Raw genomic sequence first — 24,991 nt, forward strand, 5'->3', positions numbered from 1 at the left:
AGGAATGCCAGGCTGTTTTAACACTCCAGAGTTAATCAGTATATTACAACATATTGATAGAATGAGACAGAAAAATCACATGTTCATCTCAACTGACACAAAAACAGATTTAACAGACTCCAACTTCCTTTCATGATAAAACAAAACAAAGCAAAACAAAAACCTCAGTAATCTAGAAATAGAAGGGAACTTCCTCAACATGATAAAGTGTATTGTAGTGGGTTGGATGGTAGCAAAAGATATCTTCACATGCTTACCACCAGAACTTGTACATTTTACCTTATATGACAAAAGAGTGACTATTACCTTATATTGCAAAATATGCAATTAAGTTAAGGATCTGGAGAGAAGGAGTGTATCCTGGATTACTCAGGTAGGCCTTAATGCAATAACAAGTATCCTTAGAAGGTACAGACCCATAGCAGAGAAGGTGCTGTGAAGATGGAAGCAGAGATTGGAGTGATGTAGTCACAAGCCCAGGAGCACCCGGGCAATCTCCGGAAGCTGGCAAAAGCAACAGATAGATTTTCCATTAGAGCCCCTCGAGGGAGTGCAGCTCCACCAGACTTTGAATTTTTAGTCCACAAATCTGTGAGAGACTATACTTCCGTTGTTCAAAGCCACCAAGTTTGCAGTTAACAGTAGCCTCCAGAAACAAGCACAGGCATCTACAAAAATCCTAGAGCCAAAATCATATTTATGGTAAAAGATTAAAAACTCACTTGCTAAGATCAGGAACAAGACAGGAATTATCACTCTTGTCAGTTCAATTCACATTATAATGGAGGTTCTAGAAGGAGAATTTGGGGAAAAAAAGAAATAACATCTAGATTAGAAACAAGAAGTACAACTGTATCTTTATTTGCAGATAGCATCATATTGTATATAGAAAATTCTAAGAAATCAGCAAAATACATTAGTGCTAATCCACATGGTCAGCAAAGTTTTAGGATATAATGTGGATATTAAAAATCAATTGTGTCTTGACACAATAACAATGAACGATATGAAAATGCAACTAACAAACCAATTCTATTTATAATGGCATTCACATAAAAATGGTATCCAGGAATAAAATTAACAAAAGAAGAATAAAACTTTTACAGTGAAACTATGAAACATCATTGAATGAAATTTAAAACTCTGTTATTTTTTTGCATAAATTGACAAGCTGACTATAAAACACATATGGAAATTCAGGGGACCCTGACTAGCCAAAACAACCTGTCAAAATGTACTAGAAAAGTAATCAAGACAGTATGGTACTAGCGTAAGAACTGTCATATAGATCGATGGAATAGAATTGAGAGTTCAAAAAAAACGCTCACATTATAGTCAATTGATTTTTGACAAGAATGCCAAGACAATTCAATGGTAGAAGAATAATCTTTTCAACCAACAATGCTGGCACAACTGGATAACATGTGCAAAAAATAAATAAATAAAAATAAAATAAAAATGAAGTTGGGCTCCATGCTCATCCCATAGACAAAAACTAACACAAAATAAATCATAGACCTGAAAATTCAGTGCTTAAACTATAAAACAAGAAAATATAGCATGGATCTTCATGACATGGTTTAGGCAACAGTTTCTTAGGTATAACATCAATAACACAAGCAAAAAACAAGAAATATAAATTGGGCTTCACAAAAATCTTTAAAAAAAGCTCTTTTGCTTTAAAGGATATCATCAATAAAATGAAAAGACAACACACAGAATGGAGAAAACATATGCAAATCACATATCTAATGAGGACTTTTCTCAGGAATGTATAAAGACCTCTTACAACCTAACAACAAAAAGATAAACAACCCAATTTAAAAATAGCCAAAAGTGTTGAAGAAGCATTTGCCCAAGGAAGATATGCAATGTCTAGAAAGCACATAAAAGATACTCAGTGTCGTATGTCATTGGGGGAAATGCAAATCAAAACCACCACGTGACGGCATTTCATACCCACCTGGAAGGCTATGACAAAACAAACAGAAAATACGAAATGCTGAGGAGTATTTGGAGAAATTGGAACCTTCATACATTGCTGGTGGGAATGTAAAGCACAGCAGCCACTTCAGAAACTAACTTTTCATGCCTCAAAAAAATTAAACATAGTTACCATATGACCCAGCAATTCCATTCCTAGGTACATATCCAAGAAGATTGAAAATATATGCACACAAAAACTTGTAAATGTATATTTTTATCAGCATTATACAGAACAGCCCCAAAGTGGAAAGAACCCAAATGTTTGCCAGCTGATGAATAAACAAAATCTGGTATCCATACAATCAAATATTATTCTGTTGTATGAAAGAATGATACACTAATATATGCTACAAAATAGATGGACCTTGAAAATATGAGTGAAAGAATCTAGACACAAAAGGCACGAATACATTTTATGATTCCATTTGTATGAAATGTCCAGAATAGATAAGTCATAGTTCAGTGGTTACCAGGAGTAGGGGTAGAGGAGACAGAATGAGGAGTGGCCATTAGTGAATAGGGGTTTCTTTTTTGAGGTGATGAAAATAGCCCAAAAATAGATTGTGGTGATGGATGGACATTGCTCAGTATTTCAAAACTACGGAATTGTACACTTTAAAAAGGTGAACTTATGAAAAAGATAAATAAAAAGGTGAACTTTTGGTATATGATTATATCTCAGTTAAGATGTAACTTAACAAAAGAATAAGAAATGGAATAGCTGGATCATATGGTAGTTCTAGTCTAAGGGGGGTGGAGGGAGGGCAAAATGGGTAAAGGGGATCAATTGTGTGGTGATGGATGGAACGAGACTTCTGGTGGTGAGCATGATGTAGTACCCACAGATATTGGATTATAATGTTGTACATCTAAAACTTACGTAATGTTAACAACCAATATTACTTCAATTTAAAAAAGAATAAGGACGTGTAACAGGTAGTAAAGAGTAATCCTGGGTTTGAAATAAGTTGATATGACTCTAAATCCTGTGATATGACACCACAGTACTTCCTAGGTTGGTTAACTCTGCCTAAGAGACTCGGGGAGGATAAAGTATTTAGTGTTACTATGCTTTCAGCCTCCACTTCTTAAAAAAAAAAAAAGTGGTGCTTTACGGAGGCAAAGAGATTTGGAGAATTGTAAGAGAGGTTCAGAGATTCCAGGTCATGATTCCTGATTCCTTGAGACATAAAGCAGGAGAGTGAGAACAGGCTCACCCAAGGGTACACTTGTCTTCTGAGAAGTCAAGAAACTTAGGCAAGGAGACAGCTATCAGGCTTGACTGTGGAAATCAGAGCTCAGAAAATCAGGAAAAAGCAGTAAGGCGGTCTATTAAAGTGTGGAAGATGAAGTCATGCCCTCACACTATCTGATGACAAGAAGAAAAAAAAATGAAGCTTTAGCCTGAAAGCCAGGTGAATGGGGGCAGAGTATCTAAATGCTTCTTGGTTGCTCTCTTAAATTGGAGCTTTTTCATTGAAAAGGCAAGAACATTAGCCATTGTTGATTTTTCAAAAGGTAGGTGAGAAGTTTGACAGCTCAGGGTAAAAAAGAGTAAGAGGTGCAGGGAACTAGTAATTACTGCTATTTGGAGACAATGGCATGTACGGGTGTGCTCGCATGCACACTTGTGTGTTTGCCATTCTCTGGTTTCACTTTATTATTTAATTTCTTCCTTCCTGCCAAAGGAGGCAGCTTTCTCCTGGGATACTGGCAAAGGGAAGTTACAAAAGAGAAAAGACATCAAAGTTCACTGTGGTGTGGAAATGTACCAACTGCATAGAAGATCTAGATTCCGAAGTGAAAAATGACTTATGTCTTTTTCCAAAAGTAGTATTCATACTGTATATATTTGGAATTTTTCCTTCCTCAAGCCCGTATGCCTCCTCTGTCGGTCCATGGTCTACCATATAGTCCAGGCATGCATCTATACATGTTTTAAACCATAAAGGTGCTGCTAGTTTTAGATGGTCTGTGAGTGGAGTTATAAGTTCAGAACATGGTCATGAACCAGAGGAAAAGAGTAGAAAAGGTCAAAGAAAAGTATGGGCAAGCATCACTCAAGTTAGACGAAACTCCTAGGAAAGCACTTCCCTCTGAGGCCTGGCTTACCTTTAGAGTAGAAACAATTATAACATGTCAGGAGCCGTGTGGAAGTGAAAGGGATCATTCTAGGAGACAATGTGTAACTCTCCCCAGCTCTGGAGTCTTCCAGCATGGAGCTAGAATTATAGTTTTTATCACTTGTTGGCTGTATGGTCTTAGGAAAATTTCTTAAACTCCCTGAGGATCAGTTTTCTCAAATGTAAAGTGAAGATAAAAGAACTATACCATCCTATAAGAATTTGTGAAATTTAGAGCATATATAGGCGTGTGTGTGTGTGTGTGTGTGTGTGTGTGTGTGTGTGTACACGCCTAGGACAGATTGGGAAACATAGGGGTATTCAATATATGAATAAGTCACAGCCGTTACCATTCTAATTCAGTGACATTCGCATTTTAAAAGAAAACAGTTATGGAACACTTTCTATGAAAATATTCAAGATACCAAAGATAAGCTAGGAAAGGCTAGTTAAAATATGGTGGGAGAAAATGGGGACGGTCATGAGCGCCTTCATTGAGCTCCTGGGTCGCTATCAAATGTGGTCTCTGAAGAGTTTGAAAACCATACATCCTCATATGCAAGCAAGCTCCTTTGCACTTAAGAAACCCAGGCGGAGACAAAGAAAACAACTTCCCCAAGGTTATACAGTCCGTTTGTCAGCAAAACTGTTGTTAAAATCCAGGTCTCACGACTCCTAGTCCCTTTCCCTTTACCCCTACACTGCAAACCTTCCCCTATCTATTTCCTATTTATTTTTACAGGTAACAGGGGCACAGAAGTAACAGTTTAGAAGAGAAATTTGATTGTTAGAAATAGATACCCCAAACATAGGTATATATGACAAGACACAGTGAGGGAGGAGAGAGGGAAATTAAAAAGACAGAAGAAATTAATCTATATCGTCATTGAGGGAAATTTAGTTTAAGAACAAACAGCTGTTGAACTGTGCAGAGCACAAGAACACATATTTCCTATGACAACTGTAGCCCCTAGGAGGAGTTCAAATGTTGTGTGATAAATTCTGTATAAAAAGTTAGAGGAGTCTAAAATGTATTGTATCCAACATGGGTAAAATTAACAAAACAAAACAAAACAAAAAGCAAACAGTTTTGACTTTCAGAAGCTAAGCTTCAGTAATCTGGAAAATTCACTTTTTATCAGACACTGCATGCCTCAATGAGATTAGTTTTTTAGGGAGGTTTTTCTACTTATGTAGTGTATTTATTGATAATTTTCTATCAAATAATTTTCATTTTTTGGAAAGACAAAAGTTGTTGCAAAGCAGACATACATAGTTAGAAAGAGAAAGAAACATGCTTTTAAAGGACAGATGAGAGAAAAGTCTCTTGCTGCTTCTCACAATTGCTTGGTTTCTATGTATCTATAATATCTACTACGGTATCGAATGTCCTTCACCATCCTCTCATTATCTAGCCAAACAAAATAATCAAGCGCTCCACAGCACTGTTCTCTGACGACTCCTATCCACGCTGACCTCACTTTATGTTTCACTCATGTAGCAAATGTGCCGTGTAACATTCCTTGAATTATTTATCTTATACTCTATGCAAATTATAGCTTGTTTATTAATATTCCATGTGCATTTATTTCACATATACAGCTAAGTGAAAATTCATCTGAATACAGTTTCAACGTTTGATGATTTCAATCCATCGACCAGAACCCAGAATTCTCAACGAATGTGTTGAATCAGTCGATGAATAAATGTATGAACAAATAGATAATGAATAAAATTAGGAGCAGTGTTGAAAATACGGAGTGAAAACAACACAAGCCTAATGAATGCTTTAAAAATGTTTACATGTAAATTAAATTAATTTCACACCTTTATTCACGAGCTACTGGCTTGTTCAATGAGGTCTCTGCGTGGTATAATGGAGAAAAGAATAATGAACTGACACATGTTGAGTTCCTGACTAAAGAAGCCGCTGGCTCAGTTTTAAGCAGATCACATGACGTCCAGGCCTAAGTTTCTCCATAGTTTAAGTTGACTGGATTAGGACCTCGGAGGCCCCTTTCAATGTGAACAGTATTTGATTTATGACATGATGGGAACTAAGGGGGAAATGACCAACCATTCTCTGGCCGGGTAAAAAGAGGACTTGGTTTGTCGGTTTTACTCAGAGTCTGTTGCTTCTTAAAACTGATACCTCCTCAGAATCACCCATGGAATTTCCAGAAATACAGATGTACAGTTAGCACTCACAATATTTGTAGTCCATATTTATCCCACATTTTAAAAACTACCAGGGCTCCAATCTAAGCTCAGTGATGGCAGGACTCTCCTCTGCTTTGTTTTCTTGTACTCAACATACAGATCAGCAGAGAAAGGTCTGCAGTAAATTTCTCTGCAATAATATAATATGTGAACGAACATAGCACTTGCCAGTAAAACACACTAGATAAAAGCATAGAATTTCCTGGCAGAAAGATGTGGTCTGACGAGTGAGAATTACCAGGAAACCCGTAAAAAAAAAAAAAAAAAAAGAAGGGCAAAAAGGGAGGAATAGTCTTATAAGATATTACAACCCAATAATTAAGATTTTATTGACACATGAATAGACAGACATAGCCACAGAAAAGAGTTTTGCCCCTTCTACCAACAGCAAAAATAACTCTGTGAAGGGGGGTGCGGATAAGGTGGGAGATTGCAATATTTAGAACGGAAAGGTATGGGGAACTCAGGCTGCTGAGTCCATGGCAGGGAGTCGATGCGGGCAACGGCAATCACAGGTTGTGAGAAGTCACAACTCATGATTAGCCGACAGGACCACCCAGCCCCAGGTGGACACACTGATGGTCTTGGAGCAAGGCAGGAAATTAGCAGCCCTTTAGGACCAGCCTGCGCTGGCAGGTAGTCCGAAGGAACAGTTTCTTCAGGGCCAAATGTTCTTGTTTGATCAAAACAAAACGAAACAGAACCACTCACAAGTATGAAATTAGAAGTGATGAGAGTGAAAAGCAGATTATCTAGTTCAATTTGGGGAAAAAGAAACTGAGGTCCAAAAAGTGTATGGAACTCAGGCAAGGTTACACAGGGAGCTCCCTGCGGCAGAACAACTGCTTTTAGGATTAAGACCCAAACCTGAAGGGTCCTCCATGATCCTCTAGTTTTATCTGTCCCCACGGTCCTAACTCACCAAATTCCACCTGTTAGTTCCCATGATGCAGTATTTCCCAACCTTTTTCACAGCATAGAGAATAATAATAGTTGGAAGACACAGTGGGGAAAATATATACAAGGCCTTTTGTGTCCAGACGCAGAGGACTGGGGTCCCGGCCCGCCTGACCCCTCCTCCGCCTTCCATTGGAACTTGGCACTCTCACCAGAATATTCTGTTCTACTGTCCTGTGCTCTCTCTGCTCCAGGCACATGCTGTCCCTCCACTCGGACTGCTCTTTGCCAGTTTACAGTTATTCTTCAAGTCACCAACTCAAGAGCCCTTGCATCCCAGAAGTCACCTTAGAACCACCGCACCACTGGCACTCTGATACATGCTCCTAGAGAACGGAATTGCCTCCCTGTACAGCCTAGTCCATTTGTAAATACGTATGCATTTGCATTGTTTTTGGGGATCAACATCCATCTCCCAATGGGGGAGCAGGCTGTGAAATCATGAGAACAAGGACCGCCTCTCTCTTGTTCCTGATTATACCTCCCGCTGTTAGCCCCACAGCTTACAATCGGTTCTCGATAAAGAGCTGTTGGCTAAATGGTTAGCACCCACGTCCCAAGACGTCTAGGTGAGTACCTGGCCCCGACAGGCCACTTTCTAACCATATTTCTTACATGTATTTAAACATCATGCCTTTTTCTCCATGTAAGATTGTGTTAATATTTGCAGAAGTAGTAATTTCCAGAGAACACTTTGGGAAAGGCTGGGATGCGGAAAGAGCACCAACTTAGGTGTCAGCAAACATAGATTCCAGTCCAAGACTCTGTTAATTACTTTCTGCGGTACCGAAGGAAGTCGTAGAGGCTCTCTGTCCCTTAGTGGCCTCATCTGTCAACAAGTTGGCCTCGTCCAACTCTACTAAGCCATCATTTCTATGTTAGAATACCTTTCACACCCTTTCCTCCAATTTACAACTTCTCTCCTTCACAGGCAGTATCTATGTTTTGCTTCTGAATGTGTCAGTTGGGCCTCTGTTCCCAGGACTCCCCCGGATTCCTCTCCCTTTCAAAATTGACTCGTCCCATGTACTTGGAGATTCTGATTTTTCCTTTGGTTATGTCATTCAAATCATTCATATTTATTTATTTATTTATTTATTTTAAATTTTACCTTTTCTTATTAGTTTCAGGTGTACATAACAATGTAATAGTTAGACATTTACCATTTATATTCCTCACAAAGTGATAACCCCTCTCCCCCCATCCACTATCCCTCTGACATTGCACACAGCCATTACATTTCCACTGTCTCTATTCCTAATGCTGTACTCCGCTTCTTGTGACTATATATGTATATATACGTATATATATATATATATATATATATATATATATATATATATATAAAATTACAGTTGACATTCATTATTGTTCAGCTTCAGCTTCAGGTGTACAGTACAGTGATCAGGCATCTACATCATCCTTGAGGTGGTCTCCCTAATAAGACAAGTGTCCATCGGATACCCTACAAAATCTTTACAACATTATTGATCAAGTAATTCATATATAGCTTAAGTGGCAACTAGTGGCTGGGTGAGTAACTCTGATAGAGGAGCCTTATCCTTTTAACGAGTGCTCTTGGTTTCTTATTCCGGATTGTGCTAGTTCAAGCACCACAGCAGAGTCGTTAAGATCAAATATTTTGGACCAGGGGAAATCTTTTAGTGACTCAAGTAGCATTTCACACAGGCCTCTCGCTATATATAAGGGTGATGCTGAGAACAGGCTCTATAAGAGGTGAATTAATGAAATCCAGTCAGGGTATGGATCTGGGAGTCAAAACTCAAACTCTACTGTTTCCCAAGGGTAGGAAGGCACCCAGAGAGCAAGCGCGCTGAGCCAGCAGGAAGATGGACTGGGCTGGTGTGGGTCTGGAAAAGCCATCCTGCCAGGGCACTGCAGAGGGAAAAACAGATGCCAATCCAGTTCAGAACACACAGCAGGAACATCAAGAATATTGTAGCCAAGAGGAGAGAAGGGATCAAAGCCAGATGCCTCACAGCTGGAAGAGAAAGCTCCATTCATTGCCATAAAGCAAATGTTACACGGGAGCAAAAACTCACCAGTCCCCAGACAGTTAGAAGTACTGTGCACCACGACTGAGCTTGTATTAGGTAGTCTCAAGTGAAAGCCCCTTTGGGGTTTGATGAATTGGAAAACAACTCCCTCAAACATCTCATCTGAAGCAAAGTCTTAGAGGGCTCAAGGAACCCTGCAGCTGTGTGGTAGCTAAGGCTCTAGACCAGGGGTGTCCAAACTGCGGCCCGCGGGCCAACTGCGGTCTGCAATCCATTGTTAGTTGGCCCGCAGCAAATTCCAAAAATATATTTAGTTTACTTAAATAAACCAGGTGAGGCAATACGTACTTCACCTCGAATGAGTGGCCCGGCTGTTTGTGTATTTTACCGAATATGGCCCTTGGTGAAAAACGTTGAATAAAGTTTGGACACCCCTGCTCTAGACCCACCTACGTGAACCCCCACAGACCCCATCCTCATGAGTCCTCTTCAGATCCCAGGGCACAATCTACTCCATGATACTCCATGACTCTCCCTCTAGAGCATAGGCAGGCAAACTTTTTCTATGAGAGGCCAGACAGTAAATAAGCTTTGTAGGCCATACTCTCTCTGTTACAACTACTCAACTCTTCCACTATAGCATAAAAGCAGCCATAGGCGATATGTAAATGAATGAGATTGGCTGTGTTCCCATAAAACTTTATTTACAGAGGCAGGCAGTGAGTTGAATTTTATCCATGGGACACAATTTACCAACCCCCACTCTACATTAGTACCAGGAAAAACAGTCAATACTCCCCTCTTCTCATTTGCTGAGACCTAGTACTCCTGCAGAAAAGATCTCTGAAGTCCCCACACTCATGGAGCTGGACTGCCTCCCCAATGTCCGTGAGTCTTTCATTCCCCCAGGTCACACCTAACCTTCTTTCCCCAGTAAAACTGCACCCAAGTCCTTGGGCGTTAGTCATTCGGTGTTCCAATTTCAGGATTTAAGGTGACAGACATAATGGCACAGGGGGGAAAGAGCTCTGCAGACTAACCAGCAGATTATCAATGGTTGGAATAGTTGTGCAATGATTTCTACTGAGGAAATTGGACCCAGGAGTCTTCTCAGCATTATGTTCTATTATACCAGGGGTTAATGATAGAGACAAGATGATTGCAACTGAGGGAATTACTGGCAGCCCTTATTGATTAAAAATGTAATTAAAAAACACAAAACAAACAGCACAGGAAGATGCAATGCCTCGGACCAGAAGTCAGAAGGCCAGTGGCCCAGGCGTGGGTATGACTAATTGTCTGATGTCTTTAATTAGTGATTAAATCACTCAAAGAAATTTTCTTCACTATTAGACTAGGACAACACTTTCTCAGTCACATTCTGTCAGCACTCGGAATAAAATGTTTTAAAGACTCTGTCTAAGCTTTAGGTAAAAATCCAAATTCCTTGCTCACCTCTCTGGCCTCACCTCTTATTATCACTTTCCCTTTCATATTCTGCCCTGAAGCCATGGGTGCAAGACACAGGGTCCCCTACACACAGACCCCCATGTCGCTTTTCCTTCCCAGTAGGTCATTAACTCTTCCCCACCCCTACCCTCCTTCTTTCTTAATCTGTTTTTATCTGTCTAGTCTCTATTTAGACATCTGTCTTCTATAATATCTTTCTTGACCTTCTAAGACTAGATTAGATATTCCCTTTCCACAGTCTCATATAACTCCATGCTTATTCTCATCACACAATACTATATATACTTGTGCACCCTCCTAGATAACGACTTATTTAAGTACTAGAATTTCTTCTTAGTCACTATTATATCACCAAAGCTTAGTGCTCTTCTTGACATACAGCGACGGCGCAACGTGATGAGCTAATTAATAAAATAGCATCCTTCAGAAATGCTTTGCAGAAAAATAGAAGCATACAATTCTCAGAAATTAAAATGTGAAAAAAAAATCATCAAAATCTTCCTTTGATATAGATGGTGCTCTTTGATGAATAGAAAATATTTCATTCCCCACCCAAATGTTAAATCTACTCCCCAAACCCATGTCCAAACAACATTTTGAAACTCAAGTAATTTGCTTCAAAATAATCTAGTGGGGCAGGGGTAAATAAATTGGGATAAATGAACTAGATTGACTGTAAATTAGTAACTGTTGAAGCTGGGTGATTTTCACATGGCAGGTTAGTATTTTATATGAGATGTGTTTTTATAGGTATATTTGAAATATTTTTATAATAAAAAGTTTTACCAGAACTAAGAATGTCTAATAGACAAAGAAAGGGAAGCTCTGTAATAGTTTTACCCCTCCCAATATATTCAGATACATTTTATATACAATAGAACTCTATAGGCAGAATTCCTTTGCATTTTAAAATACATTGATGCAAATGTAGGATCAATTTAAAAGTTACAACACAACACTACATTTTAAAATTATATGTCATGCTTTGTCTCACTCATTATAATTCCTGAAATTGTGTTATCCACCACTAATCATAATTATGCAAACTATAAAGAGAGAAATTCTATTATAATTTAGGTAATTTTCATGAAAAAAGTGTAAAATACATCACATTTTCAAAAGTAAAAAATATAATAGCTATTGCCTTCAAAAGAAACTCTGTAGTGGGTAGAATGGGAGAAGAGGTTAACAGAACTCACTGGCCGAGGAATTTCAAATGTCTTTTCCATGATCAGTGGTCTGTTAAGAGTTAAAAAGGACCATAAAAAGCCTTTATATGAAAAGGAATCTCAGTATTTCATCAAAGTGGCATCGATCAGCTGCTGGTGTTTACAGCCTGCCACATCTTGGAGAGACCTCCATGCTGGTTCACAGGGATGAACTATCCAATTAATCACCCAATGCTACTTAACAGGGTTTTCGGGCAGACGGTTTATCACCAACAAAGCAAGCATCAACTAGAAACCCAAGAGTTTTGTTTTCCTTAATTCCTCCTCTTGTTTGTTTTGTTATGAGCTCACAGAAACTAGAAATGTCCTTAAAGAGTCATGCAGTCAGCTTCCAAAGACACTATGATGATGTGTGCCAGAGTGAACGCTGGACTTGTAAGTTTCAAGAACGCAGTACCCTCCTGAAAGTTTTCTCTGGTCTGTGCTAAGTCACATTGCGCCTTGAAGTTTCAGACACCTCATGTGCAAAGCAGAGATGACAACATGGATGGTGATAAGGTTTGTATAAGATGACAGTGTATTAGATTCCTATTGCAGCTATAACAGACTACCATAAACTTCGTGGCTTAAAACAACACGGATGTTTTTTCTTATGGTTCTAGAGGTCAGAAGTCCAAAATGGGTCTTAATGGACAAAAATTAAGGGCTACATTTCTTCTGGAGGCCCACAGGGAAAGTAATACATTTCCCTGAGTTTTCCTCCTTCTACAGGCTGCATTTTGTGGCTCATGCGTGGCCTTTTTCTCCATCTTCAAAGTCAGCAGCATATACATACACACAACAAGATTTATTTCAAGGACTTGGTTTATGTAATTGTGTGGGCTGGCAAAGCCAAAATTTGTAGGACAGGCCTGATGGCTGGAAACCCTGGGACAGGAGGTAAATCTGCAGTCCACCCAGTAGAGTTGATTCTTCCTCAGGTAAACCTGTTATGTTCTTAAGACCTTTCAACTGATTGGATGAGGTCCATTCAGATGATCATGTAAAATCTCCTTTACTTAAAGTCAACTGATTGTAATGTCAACCACGTCTACAATGTAGTTTAATGTGAATAAGTATATATTGTTTCCTATTGAGAAATTAGGGACTACGATTACGTTTTCTTGTATATGTTTGTATTTCCTGAAATTAGTAATTGCCCTTTTTTTTTTTGCTATTTTTCTTTGCACCTATTATTATAAACTCTTTTAAATAATTTGACTTTGTGTAATATACTTTCAATACAGTCAACTACATTGGGTAATTATTTGTTTAATCATTTTCTAGAAGACCTGCTTCTATAAAAATTGTGTGTTCTAGGACTGCTAAACAGTTTTTGTCCTAGAACATTTAGTTTGCTATCTTTCAGGAAAATTATTTTCTCTCTCTTCTATGTCAGATTTCCTGTTTCCTGGATCTCATGTCTTCAATCTTTTGACTCGTTGCACATTGTGCAGAATACACCCTCCATAGCTTCCTGAGAAATAATGCTATAGGTAAATTCCTTGGGAAATTTTGCATCTATCCTTCACAATTCATTGATAATTTAGTTTAGTATAGAAATCTAGATTGAAACTAATTTGCCTTCAAATCTTTTTTTAATTTTAATTTTTTCACTTTATCAATAACATAATTTTGCATAATTCTTTTCTCTCATCAATATGCACATGTTTTTCAAAGCATATTTTATTTTTTCAATTTCTTCTTTTTATTAGGTTCAGGTGTACAAAACAGTGTACTAGTTAGACATTTATACCCCTCACAAAGTGATAACCACCCCCAATCTACTACGCATCTGACATCATATATAGCTGTTACAATTCTATTGACTATATTCCCCATGCTGTACTCCACATCCTGTGACTCTCTATAGATAGGGGGCCAAAGAAATGTATACACATTGTAAGAAAGAAAAAAACTATTAAAATTGTAATACTCAATATATACCAATAACAAAAGATGAATACAAGTCACGTTTGACTTCTGCAACTATAAGGGGTGTTCAAAACGGTTATCATCAGGGTCCAGACACTTCTGATTACAGCGAACTACTGCTTGAAAAACGTTGACCAAAGTGTCCACTTGTATACATTTTTTTAGCTCCCGGGGTATAGATTTAATTATAGTTGACATTCGATATTATTCAACTTCAGCTTCAGGTATATAGCCCAGTGGTCAGGCATCTACACAGTCTATGAAGTGGTCTCCCTAATAAGTCCAGTGCCCATATTTTTCAATGTCTTATTAAAGTATAGTTGGCATACAATATGATGTTAGTTTCAGGTATACAACACAGTAATTTGACATTTATATACATTACAATGTGATACCACATTAAGTCTTGTAACCATCTGTTACTGTGCAAAGTTATTGCAATATTATTGACTATATTCCCTGAGCTGTACACTACATCTCCGTGGCTTTTTTCTTTTACAACTGGAAGTTTGTGCCTCTTATTCCTTTAAATGTTGTTATAATTTTATGTAATGTCTAGTGTTATTTTGACTTCTGTTCTGAATTCCCTACTCCTTTCACCTCTCCATATACTTATAGGATCTTTTTATCTTATTGTTTTGGAAATTCATGATAATGAGGTAGTTGATTTGATCAGAACTTTCAATCTAGCAATTATCTTCTTTAAGTCTAGGAATCTTCTTTTCTGTATTATTTCTTTGACATTTCTTCCCCTTCATTCGTGGGATGGTCGCCATCCTAGAATGATTCTTTAATTTCATCCTCTCATTTTTCCAACTTTGTCTTTTTGTTCTAACTTACAGATTTCCTTGACTTTACCTTCTGATTGCATATTTTCCCCCCCAAGTCTACTGCTGCAATGATTGAAAACACAGCTGTCTGGGTTCTATTTCTGATTGTTATACTTAGTATCTCAGTGACTTTCAGCAAGTTATTTAATTTGTCTAGTCTCAGTTTCTTCTCACGGAAAGTGGGGGTGATACTACTACCTAACTCTCAGGATTATATTATATCATGTTATATAAGACCTGGTCTTATATTATAGTAAAATAAGACCGAGTCTTATATTAATTTTTGCTCCAAAAGATGCATTAGAACTGATTGTCTGGCTAGATCTTAGTTTTGGGGAAACACGGAATTTCTCACTTGCTCTACACATCACTCAACATCCTGGTTATCACCCTTCAGAGGAAACACAGATCCTCTAGAAGTTATTCAGAAGAGAATGGCCAGGTTAATTAGAGGACTCTGAAATCTTGTCATCTGGAGAACATCTAAAGAACTAAAGCTCTTTATCCCAGAGAAGAGATGACTCAACGTCAAGCAAGTCCAAGCTTTACCCTTGTCTGTGCGGCACCCAGTCCCTTCAATTGGAAATAAATCTCTAATTCTCCTTTAGAAAATCATCCTCTCGTCACTGCCAGTCTAGGGGCTTCAAGCGAGATGGACCACACCCATTAGCTACAGGAATGGCCGGAACAAAAGACCTGGCCAATCAGGGTATTGAATCCTGTTTCATTGATTGGTTCAGGAATAGACCCAAGCTCCATCAAATCAACAATCATTTTGGGTCCTTTTTGAATCTGTTGGGAAAGCCATGTGAAGTAATCTTGCCTGGTTATGAAGCCAACATGGAGAAAAGAAAAGCAGAGAGGACAAAGATTATTAACAATAACAGCAACCCTAATCCACTTCTACCTGAAGCTACTCACTATGGGACTTTTCTTGTATATGAGTCAATACATTTCCATTTTTTGTAAGCCAATTTGAGTTGGGATTTTGCTTTTTTTTTTTTTTTTTTTTCAAGCAGAAAGTCCTGACTAACTCCATGGACATGAAAACTGCCTTTATAAGCATGAAGTAATACCGTAACCACTGAGTTCACTCACTGGGAAAATATTTATTTCACATCCATGCTGTACCACAATCTTAAAGATTTCTGAAAAACTCTGGCTGTGACAGACTAATTCATAAATTGACCTTGGCCTACATAACAAAGGGACATTTTACATAGCTTGAAAGGATATTCTTTAAGAGGATAGGATTAAGCCAGGAATAATCTCTTCTACTCGTATAAATATTTATAGTCATCTATTTCTTATTTTTTCCAATAAGGTAGATGCTATAAACAATTGTATCTTCTCATGATAGGTTAAGAAAGAGTTACTTAGAAAAGAAAAAAAGGACTTGTCCAAGAAACTCAGGAGAGTTTCTTGGGAAAGAAAAGAAACAACAGAGTGTAAGTCCACAGGCCCTGAAATCAGAGTGATCAGATTTTAAATCTTGGCTCTGACACTTACAAGCTGTACACTCTTGAATAATTAACCAACCATTATGCTTCAGGTTCCTCAGTTGTAAATAATCAACCATCGTCCCAACTCACAGATAGTTGTGAGCATTACATGAGATCGCATACGTAAGGAATTTAGCATGTTTTCTGGCACAGATTATTACTGATATCATCACTAGGAAACTGGGTTTGAACCTAAATATTAGGTTGCTGCAAAAGTGATTGAGGTTTAAAAGGCTGAAAATAATTGCAAAAACCGCAATTACTTTTGCACCAACCTAATATGTCTTTCCACTCCAATACAAGGCTAGACTTGATACGATTGTTTTCCCCCATTGTATTCTACCTTCAATTGTGTTTCTTCTCTCTGAAATAGTGAAATATTTCAATGAAATCCACCCACTCTCTGTCTTATATGGTTTAGCTTGGTAAATTACAGGCCCTTTAGCCACCTTTGCAATCCTGAAACCCTCTATCAAAAACAGTGAATAAATATCAGTGCCCTAACAGGAGGAAAAAAAAAAATCATTCATGTTAATTTGATGGGTCCACTTGACTGGATTATGAGATACTCAGATTATGAGATACTCAGATAGATTATTTCTGTGTGCGTTTCTGGATAAAATATGTATTTGAATCCGTAGACTCAGGAAAGCTGTTGCCCTCCAAAATGTAGGTGGTCAGCATCTAATTTTTGAGGGCCAGACTAGAACAAAAGGCAGAGAAAGGAAGAATTCACTCTTTCCTGCCTGACTGAGCTGAGACATCAACCTTCTCTGACCCTCCACAGCCCTTGTCCTTAGGCCTTCAGACCCGGACTGGAATCTACATCCATTGGCTCTGTGGTTCTCTGGCCTTCAGACTCGGACTGAATGACACCACGCACATTCCTGGGTGTCCAGCTTGGACGAGGCAGATCACGGGACTTCTCAACCTCCATAAATGTATGAGCCAACTTCTTACAATAAATCTCTCATATATGTGTGTATATATATATATATATATATACACACACACACACACACACACACACACACATACATATATCTGGTTCTCTAGAGAAACAGATCCAACAGGATATATATATCCTGTTGGATCTGTTTCTCTAGAGAACCCTGACTAAAACAAAAATTGATAGAGAGTGGGGTGCTGCTGTAACAAACACCTGAAAATGTGGAAGTGTCTTTGGAACTGCGTAATAAAGAGAGGCTGGAAGAGTTGTGAGGTGCAGGCTAGAAAAGGCCTATATTGCTGTGACTGGAACTTTACAGGTGATTCTGGTAAGGACTCAGGCAGAGATGAGGAACTTTTTCCTGGGAACGGGAGGAAAGGTGATCCTTGTTATAAAATGGCAACAAGCTTGGCTGGATTTTGTTTGTGTTCTGGTGTTTAGTAGAAGGTAGGATTTGCAAGTGCTGAAATTGGATATTTTGCTGAGGAAATTTCTAAGCAATGTGTTGAAGGTGCAACTTGGCTTCTCCTGACTGCTTACAGTAAAATGCAATTAGAGAGAAATAACTTAAAAATGGAAGTGTTAATCAAAAAGGAAGAACTTAAAGATATGTAAACATTTCAGACTATCTATATGGAAAAAAATAAGAACATATAGCCAAACAATCATTTGATAAAACACTGAGTATGTACCTCCATCTCAACAGAAGTCGGACACAGTTCTTCAAGACAATTTGCTTTGATTTCTGTTTATTTTGGCTACAAGTCAGAAGTTCCCATGACCCCACCCCTGGGATTTGGTTATTTGCTGGAAATGCTCATAGAAGTCAGTGAAACACTTAGATATACCAGTTTGTTATAAAAGATATGATAAAGGACATAGATGAACAGCCAGATGAAGAGATATATAGGGTGAGGTCTGTCTGGGAGATCCCAAGTGCAAGAGCTTCTGTCTCCTTGGATACGTGGATGTGTTCAACTACCTGGAAGCTCTTTGATTCTCAGATCTATAAGCATCACCCAAAATGAGTAGGATTAGCGGTACAGGGTGTCTATGAGGGGTAATAAAGAGATTCTAAAATTGACTATGGCAATGTTTGCACACATCTGAGAATTTTACACTTTAAATGTGTGTGAACTGTATGATACATGAATTATTGCTCAATAAAGCTATTAAAAAAAATTAGTAGAGTTGCCAGTCTTGGTTCTCTTGGCCCACATCTATTCAAGTGTTGTCCAACCACGGACAGGACAGGACAAAACAGAGACAACACCCACCTACACACGACCTGATTACTGGCTACATGTCCAGTAGTTGGGAAGGATTTTATACTAGTCATTTAATTATCACAAGTCAATAGGCATTATTATGATTTTCCCTTTTGTCAGAAAAGGAAATCAAAGCTCAGAGTGTTAAGTAGCTTGTTCAAGGTTATATTAATAGTTAGTTAACAACATAGTACTCAAATCTGTAGTTTTATCCTCTATGAAATAACACGAAAAAATACATATTGCATATATTATATATATATCATCTGTCCCCTGTTCCTGGCACAGAGCTTCCAAAACCCTTGTAATTTCCTAAGTGATAAGAGAACTAAGAGCATCTTTTGATCTAATATTTGGTCTTTGATCCCAGTTTCTGATACAGATCTCCTAAATCCCTTGGAATTTCTGGGGTGATAGGGTATTTTCTGTTCTAATAAGGTGACTCTTGGACAGCTTCAGGATAGGGGCTGGTCACCAGAAAGACCAAGACATAATTAGAAGCTTGGAACTTTCAGCCCTGCCCCCATTCTCTGGCAAGGGGAGAGGGGCAGGAAATGGATTTAATAATTGATCGTACCTATGTAAGGAGGTCTACTTCATAAAATCCCAATAGTATGTGAATCAAAGAGCTTCCAGGTAGTTGAACACATCCACGTATCCAAGGAGACAGAAGCTCTTGCACTTGGGATCTCCCAGACAGACCTCACCCTATCTATCTCTTCATCTATGTCCTTTATCATATCTTTTATAACAAACTGGTATATCTAAGTGTTTCCCTGACTTCTATGAGCATTTCTAGCAAATAACCAAATCCCAGGGGTGGGGTCATGGGAACTTCTGACTTGTAGCCAAGAGGAACAGAAATTGTAGATAACCTGGGACCTAGTACTTGTGATTGGCATTTGAAGTGGGGGGCAGCCTCTTGGGACTGAGCCCTTTACCCTGTCAGGTCTGTTCTAACTAGCTGGTGTCACAGAGAATTGCTTGATGTAAGAAAAAAAGAACCCACCCACCTGGTGTCAGAAACGTTTTGAGCATAGTAATAATGTGAGAGTACAGAAGAAATACACAGGAGGAAGAGTGAGTTTTTTTGACTCAACCTCAAACCCATATTCTTTACCACCAACTAATTACTATTCCCCCACATAGGACACACACTGTCGTCCAGTTCACGTATATAAATAAAACTATATACAATTAGTGTAGGCCAGAATCCCAGGATGGGCAACACACTTTAATTTTGGACTAGAAAACACTGGGTTCTGCTGTGAAAAAGATAGCAAACACAAAAACATATATATACCTCATCTTTTGAGTTACGAAACAATTGAAAAAAGCTTAAAATAATATTTTTATTTAATGTATTTGTTTTTGATTATCTTAACTAAATGAGAATGACTTCAAATTACCATAATTGTTCTGAATTTAATCAAGTTCATTTTATTCAACAGATTATATTTCATATATCCAATTTAGCTATTCTGTCGCTTTAGGCAAATGATATCAACTAATTTGGAAATTTGTAATTTATGTTAATAAAGCGATTTGTATGTGTATATGCACAAGAGTTTATAAAGAATAAGAAAATCTCCCCAATCTATACAATATTAAACCGAAATGAACAACCTGAATGATTTAGTTCATTCTCTTTTTACTTCCAGGTGAGAAAAGTGAGGGCCAGAGAGTTAAATACATTCTTGAACTTACTACTAAAAGGACATACCAAAAAGCTCAATTTCTCTAACTCTAGGGGAATGGGAAGTTTTGGCAATTTACGTAAAAGCAATTGCTTTGATTTTTCTCACTTTTGATGTTTTAAGTATAAATGTTTGGTGCATTATTATTATGTTCCCTAACATCTTTTTATTACCAAAGACCTAATACATAATTTCCCCCCAGTCTCCATTTCTTGTGTTGTACATAAAGTATTTTGGCATAGATTATGTGATTTACGTATGCATGCATGAATTAGTTCTAGTATATAAACTGAGAATAGCGAGTTAATATTTTCAGTATCTTAACCAAGACACTCATACAGGGTTTAGCTGCCTTTAGCTCTAGTCAGTACCAAAGGTTTGGTTAACCAGCATACGATATTAGATATACCTTGTATGAAAAGATGTCAGAATATGGCAAGCTAGAGACATCCTTCAGAATGGTGCCTAGGATGAGGATTCAGAAGGGTGTTAGCTCAGGTGCTGACGTGGAAGACTTGTCAATTGACTCAAATCAGAAAGTTAAAGGTTCCCAAGACTCACGTGGTCTTGTCTTATGACCTTTTCCTATTGTCAGGACTTGTCTACTTGCTTATATTTGTGGCAGGTATCAGTCTGTGAATTGCTTTTCTATAGCATCTAGCTCAGCTGGAATGTCATGGAGGAAGAAACCTACAAGACTCTGCCTACTTCTTACTCATGGAGTCCACTGACATTGATGAAAAGAACCCAATAATCATAAGTGACTAAATTAGCTCGGGTCGGTGTGTAAAAGCACTCTTTGAAATATTTTGGTGTTTAAACAGGAGCCATTTGAGCACTATCAGAATGTTTGGGGGCTAGATTCAAGATCAAATCACAGAATAGACTCTATTCCAATGGTTCCTGAATCTAGTCGGGCTGGAATCACCCAAAGATGTTTTAAAAACACAGGTGATGTTCTAGTTCAAGAACTACTGAGTCAGAATCTCCAAGGGTGAGACCTGTGTATTTGTATTTCTCATAGTTCCTTAGGTGGTGCTCAAAAGGGAAGCCTCACACTAATTAATGAACCAGTTGACCTTTGGAAATCACAGAGCAAAAATGACCCGTAAAGATTCTTCTGTGATTCTATGTCTATGTGACGCCTGATTAAAGAAGGCTTTGCAAGATCATTTGAAATATCCATAGTAGAGAAGACAAGGTAAAGAGACAGGAAAGAAATCAAATGATGGCTCAGAGAGAGAGAAGGTGGGTATTGTGGGATTGGGAGATGCTAGCAGAATTCTAATTAAGGATCCAATTAAGGATCTTATAATCTGGGATAATTGCAAGGACCACTAGACAGACACCATTCTTTCCTTGGAACTAAGAAATCAATCATAAGCTAACAGCTTACTTTTGCCAACTCTCAGTTAAATTCCTGGCTAGAGTCTGTCTCGAGCAAATGAATTCTAGTTATGCCTCCTAACTCTCGTTGGCAGAACACAGGGCATTTACCATCTGCTCAGCTGTGCCTTGGCAATAGATAAACAGTGCCTATTTCCCGAAGGCAATGAGCAGAAAGAGGTAACAAACCACACCAGAGCTGGGGGTGGGGGGGAGGGCTCCAGTGTTTTGTCTACGTGCTGTGTGATTCCACTGAAACGGATTTCTGCTGCTTGAAGGGCTTACTTAGCTAGCTGGTACCATAGGCACCGTACCAATGCAACTGTAGAACTCCATGATGGTGGAAACGCAGAAATCTTTCTTACATAGGTTTTCATCTTTTATACTTTCTTCAAGCTTTTGCATTTTTAAGCCTAAGGTTTACTGAGAGGTTACTTTTTCTCAAGCCATCTGTTACGGTGACTAAGACCCCAGATCCCCTGCTCTCACGGAGCTTACAGTCCGGTATAGAAAACAAACAGGTAACTGACATGGTCTAACTATTACAATGGGGATGATAAGCGCTCTGCAGGTACCTAGGAAGTACTTCTTAGTGGGACTCAGGCGGGTGTTGTCAGAAAAAGGAATCTCTAGGAAGTTTTATTTTAAAAAAAGATCCAAAAGATGAGTGTGAGTTAGCTGGTAAAAAGAAGGGACATTATCTGAGAAAGCCCAAATATACTCAAAATGCCAATAGGTCTGAAGCATAGATAGAGGCAAAGGTAAGTGGCAAATGTTGAAGCTAATAATGACACTCAGTTTGGATAACGAGCTAAGGAACTGACATTTTACCTTGACGGCAGAAGAAAAACCCTGCAGGATCTTACATTTGAGACTAGTAAGATGAAACCCAACATTTGGCCACAGTTTACTCCCCTAAATGTATTCATTTATTATTCATTTGACAAAGATTAATAGTACATCTTCTATCTGATAGCACTGCTATAGGCAGAGAAGTACAGTGATGAACCAAGAAAAAAGGCCCACGTTCTCACAAAGCAGGAAGAACAAGTCAACACACACAGTTTCGGATGGTCTGATGTACTCTCAGGATAACTAAATGGTACAATAGGATTGAGCCTGACTGAGGCGGGGCTGTTTGGGGACATTGGAATCAGAAAAGATTTCTACGAGGAAGAGATATTTGAAGAAAGACAGCCACGTGAAAATCTGGGTAATGGATATTCCAGGCAAAGGGCCCTGAATTTAAAATGGTATTTGGTGCATTTAAAGAAAAGAAGGAATATTGGGATAACGCCAATCTAATGAGTAAGGACAAGAATACAAGGCTGGACTGGAGAAGGGTTGCTGAACACTTACTCATCGGAGATGTTATATCAGCAATCTACTGCTATGGGACAAATCCCTCCCCAAACTTCGTACTTCAACCATCAGAATCACCTATTTTCTCTTATAGATTTTGTGGGTCAAGAATGTTGCTTTCACTGGACAGTTCTAGCTTGGATGTCTCATGCGCTACAGTCCGATGTCAGCCAAGGCTGTGGTCAGCCGAAGGACTTAGGACTGGAGATCTGCTTCCAAAGTGGTTCCCTCACATGGCTGTCACATTGCTGTTGGCCTGAAAACCTCAGGTCCTCTCCATGTGGACCTTCTCACAGGGCTACTGGAATATCCTCACAACGTGTCAGCTGGCTTCCTCTAGAGCAAGGGATTCAACAGGTCAAGGTAGAGGCTCCATGCCTTTTATCACTAGATTCAGAAATCACACTGTTCCACTTTGTCCATTGTTATTATTTTGGACACAGCCTTGATTCAATGTGTGACGGAACTATGCCAGGGTACAAATACTGTAAATGAGAATCAGGGGACCATTTTAGAGGCTGGCTACCACAGATATCCCTCCAAATCTTGGTTTACTAACTGACTAAAGAAGGCTGGTGGTCATAGAAGTAAACAGATGAATATTATAATTAACTACTAGTGGGGTTCTACTAATGGAACTGCAACTTGAGAATACATATCTATAAATTGCAAGCTACGGGTTCCATCTTTTCACAGGTAGAACAAGTAGAACAAGCAGGAAGAACAAGTAAACACACACAGTTTCGGATGGTCTTATGTATCATGATGCCCAGGTTATACTTTTTACTTTTTATTTTTTTCAGTTACAATGGACATTCGATATTACTTTATATTAGTTTCAGGTGTACAGCACAGTGGTTTGACATTTACATAGTTTATGCAGTGATCAACCAATTAGAAAGTTGTTCCTGAGGCTAAGACCCACGAGTGAATTACTCTGATATATAAGCGTTGGTGGTTTGCAGGGGTACAATTAAAAAAAAAAAAAAAAGAACACCATTCACTTGAATGGGGTCTGAGCAAAAGATGGAGCAGCAATTTGAGAGGTTTGTTGGACAAACCTCTGAAGAGATCCACCCTCATCCTAGGTTCAGAGGTGCATAATAAAAAAGGTGAATTGTCATCACCTCACTTGTTTGGGATGGGTCCTAAGGGCAGATGGAGGAAGAACCTTCAAGGCCTTGCACCTAGATTAGTGCCATCCCTCTTCATCACCCCAAATTCAACAGAGCACCATGAGAACATGTGCACAGTTCTGCTGGCTTATAGCCTGCATTCTGCGATCTCTGTGGACGTGACCTTCAGGGAGAAGCACCAAATGTCCATTTTCTCGCCATCAGAAGCACCACGGACATAAAAATACATCTGTCATCACCCCAGTATTGCAGAGTACAAGCTGTTTCGCCTCCCTACCCCAGCCTGTCCCCAGCTGGCTACAGCCCTGGGTCAATTAAGGGGGAGGCCGCAGCTCCCTTGAAGCCCTTGAGGTACCACCTGTAATTACTCCTATTTAGAGATGCCACGTCTTTGTATTGAGAGTATTCAAAGTGCATTCAATCCCCGAGGATAGGGGGAATGGTAATACAATAGAACTGTAAGCAACTCCATTTGGAGAAAGATTGAAATCCCACGTGGCACTAAAACACACAGGAAAGAATTCCTTCAGTGCCAGTCGAGGAACGTGCTAAATAATAATATTCATCTTCCACCCTGTGCGAAGCAGAACACTAGACAGCATGTGAGCAATAAGAAGAAATGAGAAATGCCTCCTTCCCCTCGGGAATCTTATCCTCCATTAGGGTAAATCAAACACACTCAGAAGCAAATGAGAAAACAGGTGTTTTCAACCAAGAAAGGACCACACCAAGTGGCAAGATAATAAAAGAGTGAAGAATCAAGGCTTGGGGTCCAGATAGACCTGGGTTTGACTCTGGCTCAGCCATGTGACTTGGGCAGTCCGTCTCCTGCCTGACCTTTAGTGTCCCCCTCTGCTAATGGTGCGCCCTCCCCCAGAGAAGTGTTATCAGGACTCCATACGGAAATCTGTGTAAAATGCTTTAGTGTGCGGACTAGCACTGAG

The sequence above is a fragment of the Rhinolophus ferrumequinum genome, chromosome 24 (assembly GCF_004115265.2).
Source record: "Rhinolophus ferrumequinum isolate MPI-CBG mRhiFer1 chromosome 24, mRhiFer1_v1.p, whole genome shotgun sequence".
NCBI classification, from domain to species: domain Eukaryota; kingdom Metazoa; phylum Chordata; class Mammalia; order Chiroptera; family Rhinolophidae; genus Rhinolophus; species Rhinolophus ferrumequinum.